Genomic DNA, 26,364 nt, shown 5'->3' with positions numbered 1-26,364 from the left:
AGAACTGAACATGACGTTCTTAGTTTAACCTTCTGATCAGATTGTATGAAGTGTTATGGACCTGGTGGTTAGGAGCACCCGGCACGACCTGATAGTTAAACTCACACAGGACAAGCTCTGGGATGTGGGAGCTATGCTGACCGCAATCCCTAATCCTATCACACACACTAGAAATAGCCGTGGAGCGTTCCTGACTCTCCCTAGACGCCTCTTCACAGCCTAAGAGTTAGCTAGCCCTAGAGATAGAAAATAAAGCCTACCTTGCCTCAGAGAAATTCCCCAAAGGAAAAGGCAGCCCCACACATATATTGACTGTGAGTAAAGATGAAAGTCACAAACGCAGAAATGAAACAGGTTTCAGCAAAGGGAGGCCAGACTTACTAAACAGACAGAGGATAGGAAAGGTATCTTTGCGGTCAGCACAAAAAACTACAAAAGACCACGCAGAGTGTGCAAAAAGACCTCCGCACTGACTAACGGTGCGGAGATGCCACTCTGCATCCCAGAGCTTCCAGCTAGCAAGACAAAATCATGATAACCAGCTGGACAAGGAAACAATGAACAAATAATAACTATCAGGAACTTAGCTTCTGCTGGAGAAGACAGGTCACCAGAAAGATCCAAGAGCGAACTGAACCAGTACAGGAACATTGACAGCTGGAATGGAGTAACGATCTGAGTGGAGTTAAATAGAGCAGCCAACCAAAGGCTAACCACGTCACCTGCGTAAGGAACCTCAGAAGCAACAGCTTCACTCACAGCCACCAGAGGGAGTCCATGGACAGAACTCGCCGAAGTACCATTCACGACCACAGGAGGGAGTTCGACAACAGAATTCACAACAATGAAGCCACTGCTACGTCAACGTGACCCTACCTAGTTAGACCGCACATGGAGTACTGTGTCCAGTTTTGGGCACCGGTGCTCAGGAAGGATATAATGGAACTAGAGAGAGTACAAAGGAGGGCAACAAAATTAATAAAGGGGATGGGAGAACTACAATACCCAGATAGATTAGCGAAATTAGGATTATTTAGTCTAGAAAAAAGACGACTGAGGGGCGATCTAATAACCATGTATAAGTATATAAGGGGACGATACAAATATCTCGCTGAGGATCTGTTTATACCAAGGAAGGTGACGGGCACAAGGGGGCATTCTTTGCGTCTGGAGGAGAGAAGGTTTTTCCACCAACATAGAAGAGGATTCTTTACTGTTAGGGCAGTGAGAATCTGGAATTGCTTGCCTGAGGAGGTGGTGATGGCGAACTCAGTCGAGGGGTTCAAGAGAGGCCTGGATGTCTTCCTGGAGCAGAACAATATTGTATCATACAATTATTAGGTTCTGTAGAAGGACGTAGATCTGGGTATTTATTATGATGGAATATAGGCTGAACTGGATGGACAAATGTCTTTTTTCGGCCTTACTAACTATGTTACTATGTTACTATGTTACCTTACTGACCCACTGAGAAGGTCACCGTGACGTGGCAGCGGGTTCACACAGTCCGATCAGAAGTCTAATCTAAGAACATTCAGTTCTGTATATTTTTCCCTGGCAGCATTAGATCAGTGTGTGACCATGTGGATGTAGTTTTCATGTGAAGGCGTGACCTTCTTTGACGCTGCTTTAATGGTGGCGCTTTCTTGACAAGTTATTCTGCTCCTCTATCCAAGCAGAAAGAATGCAATATCTGCACTATATTCCGTGGTGCTTGAAAATTTGTGAACTCTTCAGAATTTTTTTTTATTCTGAAAAACAGATGACGGAAACCAGGTTAAATATATTAGACAAAATATTAGACTTTGTACCAGAATGGAGAGAATCGCGTTAGGCGTAGTGATGAGCGAATATACTCGTTACTCGAGATTTCCCGAGCACGCTCGGGGGTCCTCCGAGTATTTTTTTTTAGTTTTTCTTGCCGCAGCTGAATGAGTCAGCATAAGTACATGTGGGGATTCCCAAGCAGTCAGGCAAACCCCACATGTACTTATGCTGGCTAACAGATGTAAAGCATTCAGCTGCGGCAAGAAAAACTAAATTTCCGAGCACTATAAAAATACTCGGAGGACCCCTGAGCATGCTCGGGAAATCTCGAGTAATGAGTATATTTTCTCATCACTAGTTAGGTGGGCTGTGCTGATGGACATGAGGAGCCTTGAAGTTTCAGATAAGGGTTTTATTAGCACCAACGCGTTTCGGCAGACCAGTGCCATTCTCAAGGTCAAAAAAAACAAATGACCTTTGCGAAAGACACAGAAATGCGTTGGAAGTAATAGAAACCCCATCTGAAGCTCCGAGGCTTCTCATTTCCCGCAGTGCGGCCTGTCTAACGTGATTCTCTCCGTGCTGGTAAAAACAGATGTAGAAGGTATCTTCTCCAGCCACGGGGCACCAGCAGTGGATTTTCACGTTTTTTTTTACACACCACCACCAGATGAGCACAATCGCCCCCTCTGTGGGCCTCTTTTTTTAAAAGGTACTGCCCTATTGGCTGAACTAAGGAAAATGATCCAATATTATATGTCTGAGTGGCTAAAGTTTGTGAACCTCTGCTTTCAGTATCCGGTGTGACCCCTTGTGCAGCAATAACTGCGTCTAAACGTTACAGGTAATTGTTCGATAGTTTTCGATATCGGCTTGGAAGAATTTTATCCCATTCCTCCATACAAAACAAACATCTTCAGCTCAGTTATGTTAGTAGGATTTCTCCTATCAACTCAGATCCACAACATTTCTAGAGAACTAAAGTCAGGACTTTGACTTTGCTGTTCCTAAACATTGACTGCAGCCAGTCATATGTCGCTAATGGGCTGCTACGATCTTACTTCAAACGAAATTGACATGTAAAGGAAGTGAGAGATCAGCAGCAGTTGTGCCTACCTCCAGATGTCACTTTTATCTAATGGAAAAGAGAGTAAAGTGCTCTTTGGTGGCTGCTGATTGTCTGCAGAGCTCATAAGACGTAACACTGTCACATGAGACCCGGTGCTGAAAATTACGTTGCGTTCGTGATAAATTTATTTTACATGAGTTAATATTGTAATTGAAAAGGCGATATCCAAGTAGTAGACAAACCTTTTAACATTAGCTAATGTGAGAGAGGCCTTTGGTTGCTGAGAGGTTACCTTGGGTTCCTTTATGACCATGGACCACTACACGTTTTGCTTTAGGAGTCATCTTTATTGGCCGACCACTTCTGGGGAGGGTAATATGGCCTTGTACATCATCCATTTGTACACTATCTGTTTGATGGTGGATTGGTTCAATCTCTACAGAGACGGTTTTGTAACGTTTTTCAGCCTTCGCATCAATAACTCATTTTATTACCATATTTTTCAGACTATAAGACACACCAGACCATAAGACAAACCTAGCTATTTCCTATCCTGGTATATCTAGTCCCCTCATCCATCTCCTGGTATATATGGTCCCCCCTCATCCCTATCCTGGTATGCATGGCTCCCTCATCCCTCTCCTGTTATACATGGCCCCCTCATCCCTATCCTGGTATGCATGGCCCCCTCATCTCTGTCCTGGTATGCATGACCCCCTCATCCCTATCCTGGTATACATGGCCCCATCATCCCCATCCTGGTATGCATGGCCCCCTCATCTCTGTCCTGGTATGCATGCCCCCCTCATCCCTGTCCTGGTATGCATGCCCCCCTCATCCCTATCCTGGTATGCATGGCTCCCTCATCCCTATCCGGGTATACATGGCTCCCTGATCCCTATCCTGGTATACATTGTCTCCTCATCCCTGTCTTAGTATACATGGCCTCCTCTTCCATATCCTGTTATGCATGGCCCCCTCATCCCTATCCTGGTATGCATGGCCCACTCATCCATAGCCTGGCCTGCATGGCCCCCTTCATCCCTATCCTGGTATGCATGGCCCCCTTATCCCTATCCTGGTATGAATGGCCCCCTCATCCCTATCCTGGTATGCATGCTCCCCTCATCCCTATCCTGGTATGAATGGCCCCCTCATCCCTATCCTGGTATGCATGCCCCCCTCATCCCCATCCTGGTGTGCATGGCCCCCTCATCCCTATCCTGGTATGGTATGCATGGCCCCCTTATCCCTATCCTGGTATGAATGGCCTCCTCATCCCTATCCTGGTATACATGGCCCCTGTTATGACCTGGTGGTCAGGACAATAATGGACCTGGTGGTTAAGAGCACACGGAATGACCTGATAGTTACTGATAATAAGGACGAGCTCAGGGACGTGGGAACTCTGCTGACCGCAATCCCTAAACCTATCAAACACACTAGAAATAGCCGTGGATTGCGCCTAACGCTCCCTATGCAACTCGGCACAGCCTAAGAAACTAGCTAACCCTGAAGATAGAAAAATAAAGCCTACCTTGCCTCAGAGAAATTCCCCAAAGGAAAAGGCAGCCCCCCACATATAATGACTGTGAGTAAAGATGAAAATACAAACACAGAGATGAAATAGATTTAGCAAAGTGAGGCCCGACTTACTGAACAGACCGAGGATAGGAAAGGTTACTTTGCGGTCAGCACAAAAACCTACAAAAAGACCACGCAGAGGGCGCAAAAAGACCCTCCGCACTGACTCACGGTGCGGAGGCGCTCCCTCTGCGTCCCAGAGCTTCCAACAAGCAAGACAACAAATTAAATAGCAAGCTGGACAGAAAAATAGCAAACCAAAGAAATACAAGCTGGAACTTAGCTTCTGATGGGAAGACAGGTCACAAGAACGATCCAGGAGTGAACAGACCAATACTGGAACATTGACAGGTGGCATGGAGCAAAGATCTAAGTGGAGTTAAATAGAGCAGCAGCTAACGAATTAACCTCGTCACCTGTGAAACTCAGAAAGACCCACCAGAGGAAGTCCATGAACAGAACCAGCCGAAGTACCATTCATGACCACAGGAGGGAGCCCCACAACAGAATTCACAACAGTACCCCCCCCCTTGAGGAGGGGTCACCGAACCCTCACCAGAGCCCCCAGGCCGACCAGGATGAGCCAAATGAAAGGCACGAACCAGATCGGCAGCATGAACATCAGAGGCAAAAACCCAGGAATTATCTTCCTGACCATAACCCTTCCACTTGACCAGGTACTGGAGTTTCCGTCTCGAAACACGAGAATCCAAAATCTTCTCCACCACATACTCCAACTCCCCCTCAACTAACACCGGGGCAGGAGGATCAACGGATGGAACCACAGGCGCCACGTATCTCCGCAATAACGACCTATGGAACACATTATGGATGGCAAAAGAAGCAGGAAGGGCCAAACGAAATGACACAGGATTGATAACCTCAGAAATCTTATACGGACCAATGAAACGAGGCTTAAACTTAGGAGAGGAAACCTTCATAGGAACATAACGAGATGACAACCAAACCAAATCCTCAACACGAAGTCGGGGACCCACACAGCGCCGGCGGTTAGCGAAACGTTGAGCCTTCTCCTGGGACAATGTCAAATTGTCCACCACATGAGTCCAAATCTGCTGCAACCTATCCACCACAGTATCTACACCAGGACAGTCTGAAGACTCAACCTGCCCTGAAGAGAAACGAGGATGGAAACCAGAATTGCAGAAAAACGGCAAAACCAAAGTAGCCGAGCTGGCCATTTGTCTGAGGATGGAAAGCCGAGGAAAAAGACAAATCAATGCCCATCCTAGCACAAAAGGATCGCCAAAACCTTGAAACAAACTGGGAACCTCTGTCAGAAACGATGTTCTCCGGGATACCATGTAAACGAACCACATGCTGGAAAAATAATGGCACCAAATCAGAGGAGGAAGGCAATTTAGACAAAGGTACCAAATGGACCATCTTAGAAAAGCGAGCACAAACCACCCAAATGACCGACATCTTTTGAGAGACGGGGAGATCCGAAATAAAATCCATAGAAATATGCGTCCGGGGCCTCTTCGGGACCGGCAAGGGCAAAAGCAACCCACTGGCACGAGAACAGCAGGGCTTAGCCCGAGCACAAGTCCCACAGGACTGCACAAAAGAACGCACATCCCGCGACAAAGACGGCCACCAGAAGGATCTAGCCACCAAATCTCTGGTACCAAAGATTCCAGGATGCCCAGCCAACACTGAACAATGAATCTCAGAGATAACTCTACTAGTCCATCTATCAGGGACAAACAGTTTCTCCGCTGGGCAACGGTCAGGTCTATCAGCCTGAAATTTTTGCAGCACCTGCCGCAAATCAGGGGAGATGGCAGACAAAATTACCCCCTCTTTGAGAATACCCGCCTGCTCAGGAAAACCCGGAGAGTCAGGCACAAAACTCCTTGACAGGGCATCAGCCTTCACATTCTTAGAGCCCGGAAGGTACGAAACCACAAAATCAAAACGGGAGAAAAATAATGACCATCGAGCCTGTCTCGGATTCAACCGTTTGGCAGACTCAAGATAAGTCAAATTCTTGTGATCTGTCAAGACCACCACGCGATGCTTGGCTCCTTCCAGCCAATGACGCCACTCCTCGAATGCCCACTTCATGGCCAACAATTCACGATTACCAACATCATAGTTACGCTCAGCAGGCGAAAACTTTCTAGAAAAGAAAGCACATGGCTTCATCACCGAGCCCTCAGAACTTCTTTGCGACAAAACAGCCCCTGCTTCAATCTCAGAAGCATCAACCTCAACCTGAAACGGAAGCGAAACATCTGGCTGGCACAACACAGGGGCATAAGAAAAACGACGCTTTAACTCCTGAAAAGCCTCTACAGCCGCAGAAGACCAATTGACCACATCAGCACCCTTCTTGGTCAAATCAGTCAACGGTTTAGCAACTGTAGAAAAATTAGCGATGAAGCGCCGATAAAAATTAGCAAAGCCCAGGAACTTTTGCAGGCTCTTCACAGATGTCGGCTGAGTCCAATCGTAAATGGCCTGGACTTTAACAGGGTCCATCTCGATAGTAGAAGGGGAAAAAATGAACCCCAAAAATGAAACCTTCTGAACTCCAAAGAGACACTTTGACCCCTTCACAAACAAGGAATTCGCACGAAGGACCTGGAACACCATTCTGACCTGCTTCACATGAGACTCCCAATCATCCGAAAAGACCAAAATATCATCCAAATACACAATCAGGAATTTATCCAGGTACTCTCGGAAGATGTCATGCATAAAGGACTGAAATACTGATGGAGCATTGGAAAGCCCGAATGGCATAACTAGGTACTCAAAATGGCCCTCGGGCGTATTAAATGCTGTTTTCCATTCATCGCCTTGTTTAATACGCACAAGATTATACGCCCCTCGAAGATCTATCTTGGTGAACCAACTAGCCCCTTTAATACGAGCAAACAAATCAGACAGCAACGGCAAAGGATACTGAAATTTGACTGTAATTTTATTAAGAAGGCGGTAATCAATACAAGGTCTCAAAGAACCATCCTTCTTGGCCACAAAAAAGAACCCTGCTCCTAACGGTGATGACGACGGGCGAATATGGCCTTTCTCCAAGGATTCCTTTAGATAACTCCGCATAGCGGCGTGTTCTGGCACAGATAAATTGAACAATCGGCCCTTAGGAAACTTACTACCAGGAATCAAATTAATTGCACAATCGCAATCCCTATGAGGAGGTAGGGCACTAGCTTTGGGCTCATCAAATACATCCCGATAATCCGACAAAAACTCTGGAACTTCAGAAGGAGTGGAAGATGAAATATACAAAAATGGAGCATCACTATGTACCCCCTGGCAACCCCAGCTGGACACAGACATAGATTTCCAGTCCAATACTGGATTATGAATCTGTAGCCATGGCAACCCCAAAACGACCACATCATGCAGATTATGCAACACCAGAAAGCGGATATCCTCCTGATGTGCAGGAGCCATGCACATGGTCAATTGGGTCCAATACTGAGGCTTATTCTTGGCCAAAGGCGTAGCATCAATTCCTCTCAATGGAATAGGATACTGCAAGGGCTCCAAGAAAAAACCACAGCGCCTAGCATACTACAAGTCCATCAAATTCAGGGCAGCGCCTGAATCCACAAATGCCATAACAGAATAGGATGACAAAGAGCAAATCAGAGTAACAGACCATAGAAATTTAGACTGTACCGTACCAATGGTGGCAGACCTAGCGAACCGCTTAGTGCGCTTAGGACAATCGGAGATAGCATGAGTGGAATCACCACAGTAAAAGCGTAGCCCATTCCGACATCTGTGTTCTTGCCGTTCAGCTCTGGTCAAAGTCCGATCACATTGCATAGGCTCAGGCCCATGCTCAGATAGTACCGCCAAATGGTGCACAGCTTTACGCTCACGCAAGCGTCGATCGATCTGAATGGCCAAGGACATAGACTCATTCAGACCAGCAGGCATGGGAAACCCCACCATGACATCCTTAAGGGCTTCAGAGAGACCCTTTCTAAAGATTGCTGCCAGGGCACATTCATTCCACTGAGTGAGCACATACCACTTTCTAAACTTCTGACAATATATCTCCGCTTCATCCTGACCCTGACACAGAGCCAGCAAGATTTTCTCTGCCTGATCCACTGAATTAGGTTCGTCATAAAGCAATCCAAGCGCCAGGAAAAACGCATCAACATCACGCAATGCCGGATCTCCTGGCGCAAGGGAAAATGCCCAGTCTTGAGGGTCACCACGTAACAAAGAAATAATGATCTTTACTTGTTGAACAGGGTCACCTGAGGAGCGAGGTTTCAAGGCAAGAAACAATTTACAATTATTTTTGAAATTCAAGAACTTAGATCTATCACCAAAAAACAAATCAGGAATTGGAATCCTAGGCTCTGACATCGGATTCTGAACCACAAAATCTTGAATGTTTTGTATCCTTGTAGTGAGATTATCCATCCAAGAGGACAGACCTTGAATGTCCATGTTTACACCAGTGTCCTGAACCACCCAGAGGTAAAGGGGAAAATAGAGACAAAACACACTGCAAAGAAAAAAAAATGGTCTCAGAACTTCTCTTATCCCTCTATTGAGATGCATTAGTACTTTGGGCCACCTGTAATGTTATGACCTGGTGGTCAGGACAATAATGGACCTGGTGGTTAAGAGCACACGGAATGACCTGATAGTTACTGATAATAAGGACGAGCTCAGGGACGTGGGAACTCTGCTGACCGCAATCCCTAAACCTATCAAACACACTAGAAATAGCCGTGGATTGCGCCTAACGCTCCCTATGCAACTCGGCACAGCCTAAGAAACTAGCTAGCCCTGAAGATAGAAAAATAAAGCCTACCTTGCCTCAGAGAAATTCCCCAAAGGAAAAGGCAGCCCCCCACATATAATGACTGTGAGTAAAGATGAAAATACAAACACAGAGATGAAATAGATTTAGCAAAGTGAGGCCCGACTTACTGAACAGACCGAGGATAGAAAAGGTTAATTTGCGGTCAGCACAAAAACCTACAAAAAGACCACGCAGAGGGCGCAAAAAGACCCTCCGCACTGACTCACGGTGCGGAGGCGCTCCCTCTGCGTCCCAGAGCTTCCAACAAGCAAGACAACAAATTAAATAGCAAGCTGGACAGAAAAATAGCAAACCAAAGAAATACAAGCTGGAACTTAGCTTCTGATGGGAAGACAGGTCACAAGAACGATCCAGGAGTGAACAGACCAATACTGGAACATTGACAGGTGGCATGGAGATCTAAGTGGAGTTAAATAAAGCAGCAGCTAACGAATTAACCTCGTCACCTGTGAAACTCAGAAACACCCACCAGAGGAAGTCCATGGACAGAACCAGCCGAAGTACCATTCATGACCACAGGAGGGAGCCCGACAACAGAATTCACAACAGGCCCCCTCATCCCTATCCTGACATGCATTCCCCCTTTATCCCTATCCTAGTATGCATGGCCCCCTTGTCCCTAGCCTGATATGTATGGCCTCCTCATCCCTATTCTGGTATACAGGGACCCCATCTACGTCCTGGTATGCATGGCCCCATCCTTATCCTGGTATGATTGGCCCCTATCCTGTATGCATGGCCCCCCTCATCCCTATCCTGGTATGCATGGACCCCTTATCCCTAGCCTGGTAGGCATGGCCCCCTTATCCCTATTCTGGTAGGCATAGCCTCCTCATCCCCCTCCTGGTATGCATGGCTCCCTCATCCCTATTCTAGTATGCATGGCCTCCTCATCTTGGTATGCATGGCTCCCTTGTCCCTATTCTGGTATGCAGGGACTCCATCTGCGTCCTGGTATGCATATCCCCATCCTTATCCTGGTATGATTGGCCACTGTCCTGTATGCATGGCCCCCCTCATCCCTATCCTGATATGCATGCCCCCCCTCATCCCTAGCCTGGTAGGCATGGCCCCCTTGTCCCTAGCCTGGTATGCATGGCCCCCTTGTCCCTAGTCTGGTATGCATGGCCTCCTCATCCCCATCCTGGTATGTATGGCTCCCTCATCCCTGTTCTAGTATGCAGGGACCCCATCTGCGTCCTGCTATGCATATCCTCATCCTTATCCTGGTATGATTGGCCACTGTCCTCTATACATGGCCCCATCAGAAAAACATTAAAAAAACATAAACTATTACATTTAGCTTCCTTCACTCCCTCGCAGCATCTTATTCTGATGCCAGCAGCTGATTTTAGCTTGTAAGCAGCTTATGGTAGTGCCATCATTCGCTGCTCGCAAGCCGAGGACAGCTGATGGAATACTCGCTGCTCTCCACGACGGGACTATGGGAGTGGAAAGCAATGAATATTCATTGCTCATTAATAGCAGACACGCTGTTAGCCGCAGCAGCCGGCTTCCTGCAGCTGCTAGCGTTCATGTGTACCCGCTACTAAAGGTAATGAATATTCACTGCATTCCACGCCTATAGGAGTGGCAAGCGGTGACTGTTCATTCCCTTAAGTAACGGGGACATGCGAAAGCCCGGCAGCTGCAGGAGCCGGTTGCTACGGTTAACAGCGTGTCTGCTATTAAAGAGAAATGAATATTCACTGCTTTCCACTCCCATAGGTGTGGAATGTAGTGAATATTCATTACTCTTTAGCAGCGGGCACAGGAGTTAGCCGCAGCAGCTGACTCCTGCCTCCTGTGACCTGCTGCTCGATCGCTGCCGGGGCCAGACAGGGCATTCTGGACTATAAGACGCACTCCCCATTTTTTTCTACATTTTTTGTAGGAAAAAAAGTCAGTCTTATAGTCCAAAAAATATACCGTATATACTCGAGTATAAGCCGAGATTTTCAGCCCACTTTTTTGGGCTGAAAGTAACCCTTTCGGCTTATACTCAAGTCATACCCAGGGGTCGGCAGGGGAGGGGGAGCGGGGGCAGTGTAATTATACTCACCTGCTCCTGGCGCGGTCTCTGCAAGTCTTTTCCCCGGTGCCGGCAGCTTCTTCCTGTAGTGAGCGGTCACATGGTACCGCACATTACAGTAAGGAATATAGACCCGACTCCACTCCCTTAGGGGTGGAGCCGCATATTCATTACTGTAATGAGCGGTACCATGTGACTGCTCATTACAGGAAGAAGCTCCCGGAGCCGGGGAACAGACGTGCAGGGACCGCGCTGTTATGAAGGCAATCCAGTGACACAGTGTGCCAGCAATCAGAACACATACAGTGATCTGACAATAACCCAAAAACAATAGAACGAGCTCTGAGACGTGGAATCTCTGTAGACCGCAATACCTGAACCTATCCTAAACACAACTAAAGGGAGCTGTGGATTGCGCCTGACACTACCTATGCAACTCGGCACAGCCTGAGGAACTGACTAGCCTGAAGATAGAAAAACAAGCCTGGCTTGCCTCAGAGAAATACCCCAAAGGAAAAGGCAGCCCCCCACATATAATGACTGTTAGCAAGATGAAAAGACAAAACGTAGGGATGAAATAGATTCAGCAAAGTGAGGCCCGATATTCTAGATAGAGCGAGGATAGCAAAGAGAACTTTGCAGTCTACAAAAAAACCCTAAAGCAAAAAACCACGCAAAGGGGGCAAAAAGACCCACCGTGCCGAACTAACGGCACGGCGGTACACCCTTTGCGTCTCAGAGCTTCCAGCAAAATGAATAGACAAGCTGGACAGAAAAAATAGCAACAAAAGCAAAGAAGAACTTATCTAAGCAGAGCAGCAGGCCACAGGAAAGATCCAAAGCTCAGATCCAACACTGGAACATTGACAAGGAGCAAGGAAGACAGAATCAGGTGGAGTTAAATAACAAAGCAGCCAACGAGCTCACCAGAACACCTAAGGGAGGAAGCTCAGAAGCTGCAGTACCACTTGTGACCACAGGAGTGAATTCAGCCACAGAATTCACAACAGTACCCCCTCCTTGAGGAGGGGTCACCGAACCCTCACCAGAGCCCCCAGGCCGACCAGGATGAGCCACATGAAAGGCACGAACAAGATCTGGAGCATGGACATCAGAGGCAAAAACCCAGGAATTATCTTCCTGAGCATAACCCTTCCATTTAACCAGATACTGGAGTTTCCGTCTAGAAACACGAGAATCCAAAATTTTCTCCACAATATACTCCAATTCCCCCTCCACCAAAACCGGGGCAGGAGGCTCAACAGATGGAACCATAGGTGCCACGTATCTCCGCAACAACGACCTATGGAATACATTATGTATGGAAAAGGAGTCTGGGAGGGTCAGACGAAAAGACACAGGATTGAGAATCTCAGAAATCCTATACGGACCAATAAAACGAGGTTTAAATTTAGGAGAGGAAACCTTCATAGGAATATGACGAGAAGATAACCAAACCAGATCCCCAACACGAAGTCGGGGACCCACACAGCGTCTGCGATTTGCGAAAAGTTGAGCCTTCTCCTGGGACAAGGTCAAATTGTCCACTACCTGAGTCCAGATCTGCTGCAACCTGTCCACCACAGAATCCACACCAGGACAGTCCGAAGACTCAACCTGTCCTGAAGAGAAACGAGGATGGAACCCAGAATTGCAGAAAAATGGAGAGACCATGGTAGCCGAGCTGGCCCGATTATTAAGGGCGAACTCAGCCAACGGCAAAAAGGACACCCAATCATCCTGGTCTGCAGAAACAAAACATCTCAGATATGTTTCCAAGGTCTGATTGGTTCGTTCGGTCTGGCCATTAGTCTGAGGATGGAAAGCCGAGGAAAAGGATAGGTCAATGCCCATCCTACCACAAAAGGCTCGCCAAAACCTTGAAACAAACTGGGAACCTCTATCAGAAACAATATTCTCAGGAATGCCATGCAAACGAACCACATGCTGGAAGAACAAAGGCACCAAATCAGAGGAGGAAGGCAATTTAACCAAGGGCACCAGATGGACCATTTTAGAAAAGCGATCACAGACCACCCAAATGACTGACATCTTTTGAGAAACGGGAAGGTCAGAAATGAAATCCATCGAAATATGTGTCCAAGGCCTCTTTGGGACCGGCAAGGGCAAAAGCAACCCACTGGCGCGTGAACAGCAGGACTTAGCCCTAGCACAAATCCCACAGGACTGCACAAAAGTACGTACATCCCGTGACAGAGATGGCCACCAGAAGGATCTAGCCACTAACTCTCTGGTACCAAAGATTCCAGGATGACCAGCCAACACCGAACAATGAAGTTCAGAGATAAGTTTATTAGTCCACCTATCAGGGACGAACAGTTTCTCCGCCGGGCAACGATCAGGTTTATTCGCCTGAAATTTTTGCAACACTCGCCGCAAATCAGGGGAGATGGCAGACACAATGACTCCTTCCTTGAGGATACTCGCCGGCTCAGATAAACCCGGAGAGTCGGGCACAAAACTCCTAGACAGAGCATCCGCCTTCACATTTTTAGAGCCCGGAAGGTACGAAATCACAAAATCGAAGCGGGCAAAAAATAACGACCAACGGGCCTGTCTAGGATTCAAGCGCTTGGCAGACTCGAGATAAGTAAGGTTCTTATGATCAGTCAATACCACCACGCGATGCTTAGCTCCTTCAAGCCAATGACACCACTCCTCGAATGCCCACTTCATGGCCAGCAACTCTCGGTTGCCCACATCATAATTACGCTCAGCAGCCGAAAACTTCCTGGAAAAGAAAGCACATGGTTTCAACACTGAGCAACCAGAACCTCTCTGTGACAAAACCGCCCCTGCTCCAATCTCAGAAGCATCAACCTCGACCTGGAACGGAAGAGAAACATCTGGTTGACACAACACAGGGGCAGAACAAAAATGACGCTTCAACTCCTGAAAAGCTTCCACAGCAGCAGAAGACCAATTAACCAAATCAGCACCCTTCTTGGTCAAATCGGTCAATGGTTTGGCAATGCTAGAAAAATTACAGATGAAGAGACGATAAAAATTAGCAAAGCCCAGGAACTTTTGCAGACTTTTCAGAGATGTCGGCTGAGTCCAATCCTGGATGGCTTGGACCTTAACCGGATCCATCTCGATAGTAGAAGGGGAAAAGATGAACCCCAAAAATGAAACTTTCTGCACACCGAAGAGACACTTTGATCCCTTCACAAACAAAGAATTAGCACGCAGGACCTGGAAAACCATTCTGACCTGCTTCACATGAGACTCCCAATCATCTGAGAAGATCAAAATGTCATCCAAGTAAACAATCAGGAATTTATCCAGATACTCACGGAAGATGTCATGCATAAAAGACTGAAACACAGATGGAGCATTGGCAAGTCCGAACGGCATCACTAGATACTCAAAATGACCCTCGGGCGTATTAAATGCAGTTTTCCATTCATCTCCTTGCCTGATTCTCACCAGATTATACGCACCACGAAGATCTATCTTAGTGAACCAACTAGCCCCCTTAATCCGAGCAAACAAGTCAGATAACAATGGCAAGGGATACTGAAATTTAACAGTGATCTTATTAAGAAGGCGGTAATCAATACACGGTCTCAGCGAACCATCCTTCTTGGCTACAAAAAAGAACCCTGCTCCCAGTGGTGATGACGATGGGCGAATATGTCCCTTCTCCAGGGATTCCTTCACATAACTGCGCATAGCGGCGTGTTCAGGCACGGATAAATTAAATAATCGACCTTTAGGGAATTTACTACCAGGAATCAAATTGATAGCACAATCACAATCCCTATGCGGAGGTAGGGCATCGGACTTGGGCTCTTCAAATACATCCTGATAATCAGACAAGAACTCTGGGATCTCAGAAGGAGTGGATGACGAAATTGGCAAAAATGGAACATCACCATGTACCCCCTGACAACCCCAGCTGGATACCGACATAGAGTTCCAATCCAAAACTGGATTATGGGTTTGCAGCCATGGCAACCCCAACACGACCACATCATGCAGATTATGTAGCACCAGAAAGCGAATAACTTCCTGATGTGCAGGAGCCATGCACATGGTCAGCTGGGCCCAGTACTGAGGTTTATTCTTGGCCAAAGGTGTAGCATCAATTCCTCTCAACGGAATAGGACACCGCAAAGGCTCCAAGAAAAACCCACAACGTTTAGCATAATCCAAATCCATCAGATTCAGGGCAGCGCCTGAATCCACAAACGCCATGACAGAATACGATGACAAAGAGCATATCAAGGTAATGGACAGAAGGAATTTGGACTGTACAGTACCAATGACGGCAGACCTATCGAACCGCTTAGTGCACTTAGGACAATCAGAAATAGCATGAGTGGAATCACCACAGTAGAAACACAGCCCATTCAGACGTCTGTGTTCTTGCCGTTCAACTCTGGTCATAGTCCTATCGCACTGCATAGGCTCAGGTTTAATCTCAGACAATACCGCCAAATGGTGCACAGATTTACGCTCGCTCAAGCGTCGACCGATCTGAATGGCCAAAGACATAGACTCATTCAAACCAGCAGGCATAGGAAAACCCACCATGACATCCTTAAGAGCCTCAGAGAGACCCTTTCTGAACAAAGCTGCCAGCGCAGATTCATTCCACAGAGTGAGTACTGACCACTTCCTAAATTTCTGACAATATACTTCTATATCATCCTGACCCTGGCACAAAGCCAGCAAATTTTTCTCAGCCTGATCCACTGAATTAGGCTCATCGTACAGTAATCCGAGCGCCAGGAAAAACGCATTGACATTACTCAAATCAGGGTCTCCTGACGCAAGAGAAAATGCCCAGTCCTGAGGGTTGCCGCGCAAAAAAGAAATAATAATCAAAACCTGTTGAACAGGATTACCAGAAGAATGAGGTTTCAAGGCCAGAAATAGCTTACAATTATTTTTGAAACTAAGAAACTTAGTTCTATTACCAAAAAACAAATCAGGAATAGGAATTCTTGGTTCTAACATAGATTTCTGATCAATAGTATCTTGAATCCTTTGTACATTTGTAACGAGATTATCCATTGAAGAGCACAGACCCTGAATATCCATGTCCACACCTGTGTCCTGAAACACCCAAATGTCTAGGGGAAAAAAAAGACTGAACACAGAGCTGAGAAAAAAAAATGATGTCAGAACTTCTTTTTTCCCTCTATTGAGAATCATTAGTGGGGCTCCTTGTACTGTTATGAAGGCAATCCAGTGACACAGTGTGCCAGCAATCAGAGCACATACAGTGATCTGACAATAACCCAAAAACAATAGAACGAGCTCTGAGACGTGGAATCTCTGTAGACCGCAATACCTGAACCTATCCTAAACACAACTAAAGGGAGCTGTGGATTGCGCCTGACACTACCTATGCAACTCGGCACAGCCTGAGGAACTGACTAGCCTGAAGATAGAAAAACAAGCCTGGCTTGCCTCAGAGAAATACCCCAAAGGAAAAGGCAGCCCCCCACATATAATGACTGTTAGCAAGATGAAAAGACAAAACGTAGGGATGAAATAGATTCAGCAAAGTGAGGCCCGATATTTTAGATAGAGCGAGGATAGCAAAGAGAACTTTGCAGTCTACAAAAAACCCTAAAGCAAAAAACCACGCAAAGGGGGCAAAAAGACCCACCGTGCCGAACTAACGGCACGGCGGTACACCCTTTGCGTCTCAGAGCTTCCAGCAAAACGAATAGACAAGCTGGACAGAAAAAATAGCAACAAAAGCAAAGAAGAACTTATCTAAGCAGAGCAGCAGGCCACAGGAAAGATCCAAAGCTCAGATCCAACACTGGAACATTGACAAGGAGCAAGGAAGACAGAATCAGGTGGAGTTAAATAACAAAGCAGCCAACGAGCTCACCAGAACACCTAAGGGAGGAAGCTCAGAAGCTGCAGTACCACTTGTGACCACAGGAGTGAATTCAGCCACAGAATTCACAACACCGCGCCAGGAGCAGGTGAGTGTAACGCAGTGCGCGATATTCACCTGCTCCCCGTTCCACCGTCGGCACCGCTGCGTCTTCCGCGTCCTCTGCAGTGACGCTCATGTCAGAGGGCGCGGTTACGTGATTAGTGCGCACCGCCCTCTGCCTGAACGTCAGTGCAGAGGACGGGGAAGACACAGCGGCGGTCGGCGGTGGAACAGGAAAGGTGAGTATAGCAAGTGCCGGGGGCCGGAGAGGTGAGTATGTGATTTTTTTATTTTTTTCATCGCAGCAACAGCATATGGGGCAAATGTCTGTATGGAGCTGCTTATGGGGCCATGTGCAGTATTATATGGGGCAAATACCTGTATGGAGCATCTTATGGGGCCATGTGCAGTATTATATGGGGCAAATATCTGTGTATGGGGCCATGTGCAGCATTATATGGGGCAAATATCTGTATGGAGCATCTTATGGGGCCATGTGCAGTATTATATGGGGCAATTATCTGTATGGGGCCATGTGCAGCATTATATGGGGCAAATATCTGTGTATGGGGCCATGTGCAGCATTATATGGGGCAAATATCTGTATGTAGCATCTTACGGGGCCATGTGCAGCATTATATGCGACAAATATCTGTATGGGGCCATGTGCAGCATTATATGGGGCAAATATCTGTATGGAGCATCTTATGGGGCCATGTGCGCATTATATGGGGCAAATATGTCTATGGAGCATCTTATGGAGCCATGTGCGCATTATATGGGGCAAATATCTCTATGGAGCATCTTATGGGGCCATGTGCGCATTATATGGGGCAAATATCTCTATGGAGCATCTTATGGGGCCATAATCCTCATTTGTGGAGCATTATACAGGGCAAATGTGTCTATGGAGCATGTTATAGGGTCATAATCAACATTTGTGCAGCATTATATGGGGCATATTTTAATATGGAGCATCTTAGGCTACTTTCACACTAGCGTCGGGCTCGGCTGTTGTGAATTCTGTGGCTGAATTCACTCCTGTGGTCACAAGTGGTACTGCAGCTTCTGAGCTTCCTTCCTCAGGTGTTCTGGTGAGCTCGTTAACTGCTTCGTTACTTAACTCCGCCTGATGCTGCTATCCCTGCTCCTTGTCAATGTTCCAGTGTTGGATCTGAGCTTCTCCTGATTGTTCCTGTGACCTGCTGCTCTGTATAGCTAAGTGCTTTTTTGCTATTTTGTTGCTTTTTTTCTGTCCAGCTTGTCTTTTGTTTTGCTGGTAGCTCTGAGAAGCAAAGGGTGTACCGCCGTGCCGTTAGTTCGGCACGGTGGGTCTTTTTTGCCCCCTTTGCGTGGTTTTTGCTTTAGGGTTTTTTTGTAGACTGCAAAGTTCGCTTTACTATCCTCGCTCTGTCTAAGATTATCGGGCCCCACTTTGCTGAATCTATTTCATCCCTACGTTTTGTCTTTTCATCTTACTCACAGTCATTATATGTGGGGGGCTGCCTTTTTCTTTGGGGTATTTCTCTGGGGGCAAGTCAGGCCTATTTTTCTATCTTCAGGCTAGCTAGTTTCTTAGGCTGTGCCGAGTTGCATAGGTAGTTGCTAGGCGCAATCCACAGCCGCTTTTAGTTGTGTTTAGGATATGATCAGGTGGGCAGTCTACAGAGTTTCCACGTCTCAGAGCTCGTTCTTTTGTTTTTGGGTATTTGTCAGATCACTGTGTGCGCTCTGATCGCTAGGCACACTGTGTCTCTGGATTGCCTTCATTACACCTTTCATTAGCAGACATAACAGTACAAGGAGCCTAACTAATGATTCTCAATAGAGGGAAAGAAAAAGTTCTGACATCATTTTTTTTTTTCTGCTCTGTGTTCATTTTTTTTTTCCCCTAGACATTTGGGTGATTCTGGACACAGGTGTGGACATGGATATTCAGGGTCTGTGCTCTTCAATGGATAATCTCGTTATAAATGTACAAAAGATTCAAGATGCTATTGATCGGAAATCTATGTTAGAACCAAGAATTCCTATTCCTGATTTGTTTTTTGGAGATAGAACTAAGTTTCTAAGTTTCAAAAATAATTGTAAGCTATTTCTGGCCTTGAAACCTCATTCTTCTGGTAATCCTATTCAACAGGTTTTGATTATTATTTCTTTTTTGCGCGGCGACCCTCAAGACTGGGCATTTTCTCTTGCGCCAGGAGACCCTGTATTGAGTAGTGTCGATGCGTTTTTCCTGGCGCTCGGATTACTGTACGATGAGCCTAATTCAGTGGATCAGGCTGAGAAAAATTTGCTGGCTTTGTGCCAGGGTCAGGATGATATAGAAGTATATTGTCAGAAATTTAGGAAATGGTCAGTACTCACTCAGTGGAATGAATCTGCGCTGGCAGCTTTGTTCAGAAAGGGTCTCTCTGAGGCTCTTAAGGATGTCATGGTGGGATTTCCTATGCCTGCTGGTTTGAATGAGTCTTTGTCTTTGGCCATTCAAATCGGTCGACGCTTGCGCGAGCGTAAATCTGTGCACCATTTGGCGGTATTGCCTGAGGTTAAACCTGAGCCTATGCAGTGTGATAGGACTATGACCAGAGTTGAACGGCAGGAATACAGACGTCTGAATGGGCTGTGTTTCTACTGTGGTGATTCCACTCATGCTATTTCTGATTGTCCTAAGCGCACTAAGCGGTCCGCTAGGTCTGCCGTCATTGGTACTGTACAGTCCAAATTCCTTCTGTCCATTACCCTGATATGCTCTTTGTCGTCGTTTTCTGTCATGGCGTTTGTGGATTCAGGCGCTGCCCTGAATCTGATGGATTTGGATTATGCTAAACGTTGTGGGTTTTTCTTGGAGCCTTTGCGGTGTCCTATTCCATTGAGAGGAATTGATGCTACACCTTTGGCCAAGAATAAACCTCAGTACTGGGCCCAGCTGACCATGTGCATGGCTCCTGCACATCAGGAAGTTATTCGCTTTCTGGTGCTACATAATCTGCATGATGTGGTCGTGTTGGGGTTGCCATGGTTACAAACCCATAATCCAGTATTGGATTGGAATTCCATGTCGGTATCCAGCTGGGGTTGTCAGGGGGTACATGGTGATGTTCCATTTTTGTCGATTTCGTCATCCACCCCTTCTGAGGTCCCAGAGTTCTTGTCTGATTATCAGGATGTATTTGAAGAGCCCAAGTCCGATGCCCTACCTCCGCATAGGGATTGTGATTGTGCTATCAATTTGATTCCTGGTAGTAAATTCCCTAAAGGTCGATTATTTAATTTATCCGTGCCCGAACACGCCGCTATGCGCAGTTATGTGAAGGAATCCCTGGAGAAGGGACATATTCGCCCATCATCATCACCACTGGGAGCAGGGTTCTTCTTTGTAGCCAAGAAGGATGGTTCGCTGAGACCGTGTATTGATTACCGCCTTCTTAATAAGATCACTGTTAAATTTCAGTATCCCTTGCCATTGTTATCTGACTTGTTTGCTCGGATTAAGGGGGCTAGTTGGTTCACTAAGATAGATCTTCGTGGTGCGTATAATCTGGTGAGAATCAGGCAAGGAGATGAATGGAAAACTGCATTCAATACGCCCGAGGGTCATTTTGAGTATCTAGTGATGCCGTTCGGACTTGCCAATGCTCCATCTGTGTTTCAGTCTTTTATGCATGACATCTTTCGTGAGTATCTGGATAAATTCCTGATTGTTTACTTGGATGACATTTTGATCTTCTCAGATGATTGGGAGTCTCATGTGAAGCAGGTCAGAATGGTTTTTCAGGTCCTGCGTGCTAATTCTTTGTTTGTGAAGGGATCAAAGTGTCTCTTCGGTGTGCAGAAAGTTTCATTTTTGGGGTTCATCTTTACCCCTTCTACTATCGAGATGGATCCAGTTAAGGTCCAAGCCATCCAGGATTGGATTCAGCCGACATCTCTGAAAAGTCTGCAAAAGTTCCTGGGCTTTGCTAATTTTTATCGTCGCTTCATCTGTAATTTTTCTAGCATTGCCAAACCATTGACTGATTTGACCAAGAAGGGTGCTGATTTGGTTAATTGGTCTTCTGCTGCTGTGGAAGCTTTTCAGGAGTTGAAGCGTCGTTTTTGTTCTGCCCCTGTGTTGTGTCAGCCAGATGTTTCTCTTCCGTTCCAGGTCGAGGTTGATGCTTCTGAGATTGGAGCAGGGGCGGTTTTGTCACAGAGAGGTTCTGATTGCTCAGTGATGAAACCATGTGCTTTCTTTTCCAGGAAGTTTTCGCCCGCTGAGCGTAATTATGATGTGGGCAACCGAGAGTTGCTGGCCATGAAGTGGGCATTCGAGGAATGGCGCCATTGGCTTGAAGGAGCCAAGCATTGCGTGGTGGTATTGACTGATCATAAGAACTTGACTTATCTCGAGTCTGCCAAGCGCTTGAATCCTAGACAGGCCCGTTGGTCGTTATTTTTTGCCCGCTTCGACTTTGTGATTTCGTACCTTCCGGGCTCTAAAAATGTGAAGGCGGATGCTCTGTCTAGGAGTTTTGTGCCCGACTCTCCGGGTTTATCTGAGCCAGCGGGTATCCTCAAGGAAGGAGTCATTGTGTCTGCCATCTCCCCTGATTTGCAGCGGGTGCTGCAAAAATTTCAGGCGAATAAACCTGATCGTTGTCCAGCGGAGAAACTGTTCGTCCCTGATAGGTGGACTAATAAACTTATCTCTGAACTTCATTGTTCGGTGTTGGCTGGTCATCCTGGAATCTTTGGTACCAGAGAGTTAGTGGCTAGATCCTTCTGGTGGCCATCTCTGTCACGGGATGTACGTACTTTTGTGCAGTCCTGTGGGATTTGTGCTAGGGCTAAGCCCTGCTGTTCTCGTGCCAGTGGGTTGCTTTTGCCCTTGCCGGTCCCAAAAAGGCCTTGGACACATATTTCGATGGATTTCATTTCTGACCTTCCCGTTTCTCAAAAGATGTCAGTCATTTGGGTGGTCTGTGATCGCTTTTCTAAAATGGTCCATCTGGTGCCCTTGGCTAAATTGCCTTCCTCCTCTGATTTGGTACCTTTGTTCTTTCAGCATGTGGTTCGGTTGCATGGCATTCCTGAGAATATTGTTTCTGACAGAGGTTCCCAGTTTGTTTCAAGGTTTTGGCAAGCCTTTTGTGGTAGGATGGGCATTGACCTATCCTTTTCCTCGGCTTTCCATCCTCAGACTAATGGCCAGACCGAACGAACCAATCAGACCTTGGAAACATATCTGAGCTGTTTTGTTTCTGCTGACCAGGATGATTTGGTGTCCTTTTTGCCGTTGGCTGAGTTCGCCCTTAATAATCGGGCCAGCTCGGCTACCTTGGTTTCTCCATTTTTTTGCAATTCTGGGTTCCATCCTCGTTTCTCTTCAGGACAGGTTGAGTCTTCGGACTGTCCTGGTGTGGATTCTGTGGTGGACAGGTTGCAGCAGATCTGGACTCAGGTAGTGGACAATTTGACCTTGTCCCAGGAAAAGGCTCAACTTTTCGCTAATCGCAGACGCCGTGTGGGTCCCCGACTTCGTGTTGGGGATCTGGTTTGGTTATCTTCTCGTCATATTCCTATGAAGGTTTCCTCTCCTAAATTTAAACCTCGTTTTATTGGTCCGTATAGGATTTCTGAGGTTCTCAATCCTGTGTCTTTTCGTTTGACCCTCCCAGACTCCTTTTCCATACATAATGTATTCCATAGGTCGTTGTTGCGGAGATACGTGGCACCTATGGTTCCATCTGTTGAGCCTCCTGCCCCGGTTTTGGTGGAGGGGGAATTGGAGTATATTGTGGAGAAGATTTTGGATTCTCGTGTTTCTAGACGGAAACTCCAGTATCTGGTTAAATGGAAGGGTTATGCTCAGGAAGATAATTCCTGGGTTTTTGCCTCTGATGTTCATGCTCCCGATCTTGTTCGTGCCTTTCATGCGGCTCATCCTGGTCGGCCTGGGGGCTCTGGTGAGGGTTCGGTGACCCCTCCTCAAGGGGGGGGTACTGTTGTGAATTCTGTGGCTGAATTCACTCCTGTGGTCACAAGTGGTACTGCAGCTTCTGAGCTTCCTTCCTCAGGTGTTCTGGTGAGCTCGTTAACTGCTTCGTTACTTAACTCCGCCTGATGCTGCTATCCCTGCTCCTTGTCAATGTTCTAGTGTTGGATCTGAGCTTCTCCTGATTGTTCCTGTGACCTGCTGCTCTGTATAGCTAAGTGCTTTTTTGCTATTTTGTTGCTTTTTTTCTGTCCAGCTTGTCTTTTGTTTTGCTGGTAGCTCTGAGAAGCAAAGGGTGTACCGCCGTGCCGTTAGTTCGGCACGGTGGGTCTTTTTTGCCCCCTTTGCGTGGTTTTTGCTTTAGGGTTTTTTGTAGACTGCAAAGTTCGCTTTACTATCCTCGCTCTGTCTAAGATTATCGGGCCCCACTTTGCTGAATCTATTTCATCCCTACGTTTTGTCTTTTCATCTTACTCACAGTCATTATATGTGGGGGGCTGCCTTTTTCTTTGGGGTATTTCTCTGGGGGCAAGTCAGGCCTATTTTACTATCTTCAGGCTAGCTAGTTTCTTAGGCTGTGCCGAGTTGCATAGGTAGTTGCTAGGCGCAATCCACAGCCGCTTTTAGTTGTGTTTAGGATAGGATCAGGTGGGCAGTCTACAGAGTTTCCACGTCTCAGAGCTCGTTCTTTTGTTTTTGGGTATTTGTCAGATCACTGTGTGCGCTCTGATCGCTAGGCACACTGTGTCTCTGGATTGCCTTCATTACACCTTTCATTAGCAGACATAACACTCGGCCCGTTACAGTGCGTCGGGCCGAGGTACCGACGCATACTGTGGAAGCGCCGCACAACGGGGCAGCAGATGCATTTTTTCCACGCATCAGCTGCCCCATTGTGAGTTGCGGGGAGGAGGGGGCGGAGCTTCGGCTGCGCATGCGCGGTCGAAAATGGCGGACACAACGCACAAAAAAAGTTACATTGAACTTTTTTGTGCCGACGGTCCGGCGCAACCGTCGCACGACGGTTGCGACGTGTGGCAATACGTTGCAATGCGTCGGTAATGTTAGTCTATGGGGAAAAAACCCATCCTGCAGACAACTTTGCAGGATGTGTTTTTTCACCTAAACGACGCATTGCGACATGCAGCGAAAAATGCTAGTGTGAAAGTAGCCTTATGGGGCCCATCATAAACTGTATGGAGCATTATATGGGGCTCCTGATTTAATATTCAATGCTGATAACACTCAGATCTACCTCTCTGGCCCAGACGTCACCGCTCTGCTGTCTAGAATCCCAGAGTGCCTATCGGCCATATCCTCCTTCTCCCCTCGCTTCCTCAAACTCAATGTGGACAAATCTGAACTCATCATCTTTCCTCCATCTCACAGATCTTCCTTACCTGACCTATCTATCGCAATCAATTACATCATGCTTTCCCCCGTACCGGAAGTCCGCTGCCTAGGAGTAACCTTCGACTCTGCCCTGTCCTTCAAACCGCACATCCAAGCACTTTCCACCTCCTGTCGCCTCCAGCTCAAAAATATCTCCAGAATCCGTCCTTTCCTCAATCGTCAATCTACTAAAATGCTTGTGCATGCCCTCATCATCTCCCGCCTTGACTACTGCAACATCCTTTTCTGCAGCCTCCCTGCTTACACCCTTGCACCTCTCCAGTCCATCCTTAACTCTGCTGCCCGACTAATTCATCTCTCTCCTCGCTACTCCTCCTCTTCCCCCCTCTGCAAATCTCTTCACTGGCTCCCACTCCCTCAGAGTATCCAGTTCAAATTACTAATACTAACCTACAAAGCCATCCATAACCTGTCTCCTCCATATATCTCTGAACTAATCTCCCGATATCTTCCCTCACGTAATCTCCGGTCCTCCCAAGACCTCCTTCTCTCCTCCACACTTATTTGCTCTTCATCCAACCACCTCCAAGACTTCTCCCGAATATCCCCCATCCTCTGGAACTCTCTGCCCCAACACGTCCGACTATCAACCACATTTGGATCCTTCAGATGGAACCTGAAAACCCATCTCTTCAGGAAAGCATACAGCCTGTACTGACCGCGCTGCCTCCACACCACTACCGGAGCTACTGCCTCACCAACACCGGAGCTCCTGCAACCCTCAACCTACTGTCTCCTTCCCAACCATCCTGTAGAATGTAAGCCCGCAAGGGCAGGGTCCTCGCCACTCTGTATCAGTCTGTCATTGTTAGTTTGTTGACTGTAAGTGATATTTGTATTTTGATGTAACCCCTTCTCATGTACAGCAGCATGGAATCAATGGTGCTATATAAATAAATAATAATAATAATAATAATAATATGGATATTCAAAAACACTTAACCTACTGATGTCTCAATTAATTTTACTTTTATTGGTATCTATTTTGATTTTTGAAATTCACCGGTAGCTGCTGCATTTTCCACCCTAGGCTTATACTTGAGTCATTAGGTTTTCCCAGTTTTTTGTGGCAAAAGTAGGGGGGTCGGCTTATACTCGGGTCGGCTTAAACTCAAGTATATACGGTAAAGGTACCTTCACACTCAGCGACGCTGCAGCGATACCGACAACGATGTCGATCGCTGCAGCGTCGCTGTTTTGGTCACTGGAGAGCTGTCACACAGACCGCTCTCCAGCGACCAACGATCCTGAGGTACCCGGGTAACCAGGGTAAACATCGGGTTACTAAGCGCAGGGCCGCGCTTAGTAACCCGATGTTTACCCTGGTTACCAGCGTAAAAGTAAAAAAAACAAACACTACATACTTACCTACCGCTGTCTGTCCCCGGCGCTCTGCTTCTCTGCACTCCTCTTGCACTGGCTGTGAGCACAGCGGCCGGAAAGCAGAGCGGTGACGTCACCGCTCTGCTTTCCGGCTGACCGACGCTCACAACCAGTGCAGGAGGAGTGCAGAGAAGCAGAGCGCCGGGGACAGACAGCGGTAGGTAAGTATGTAGTGTTTGTTTTTTTTACTTTTACGCTGGTAACCAGGGTAAACATCGGGTTACTAAGCGCGGCCCTGCGCTTAGTAACCCGATGTTTACCCTGGTTACCAGTGAAGACATCGCTGGATCGGTGTCACACACGCCGATCCAGCGATGTCTGCAGGGAGTCCAGCGACAAAATAAAGTTCTGGACTTTCCTCAGC

General features: G+C 47.0%; 1 protein-coding gene across 1 annotated transcript in view; it reads left to right on the top strand.

Moving 5' to 3' along the window:
* Window positions 1–26,364, top strand: part of LOC138659016 (zinc finger protein 271-like) — a 53,369-nt gene that overhangs the window by 6,558 nt on the left and 20,447 nt on the right. The gene's annotated exons all lie outside the window — the stretch shown is intronic.

This window comes from Ranitomeya imitator, chromosome 1 (genome assembly GCF_032444005.1).
Source record: "Ranitomeya imitator isolate aRanImi1 chromosome 1, aRanImi1.pri, whole genome shotgun sequence".
NCBI lineage: Eukaryota > Metazoa > Chordata > Amphibia > Anura > Dendrobatidae > Ranitomeya > Ranitomeya imitator.
Note: the sequence above shows the minus strand (reverse complement) of the source record. Positions and strands in the feature narration are given on the sequence as shown.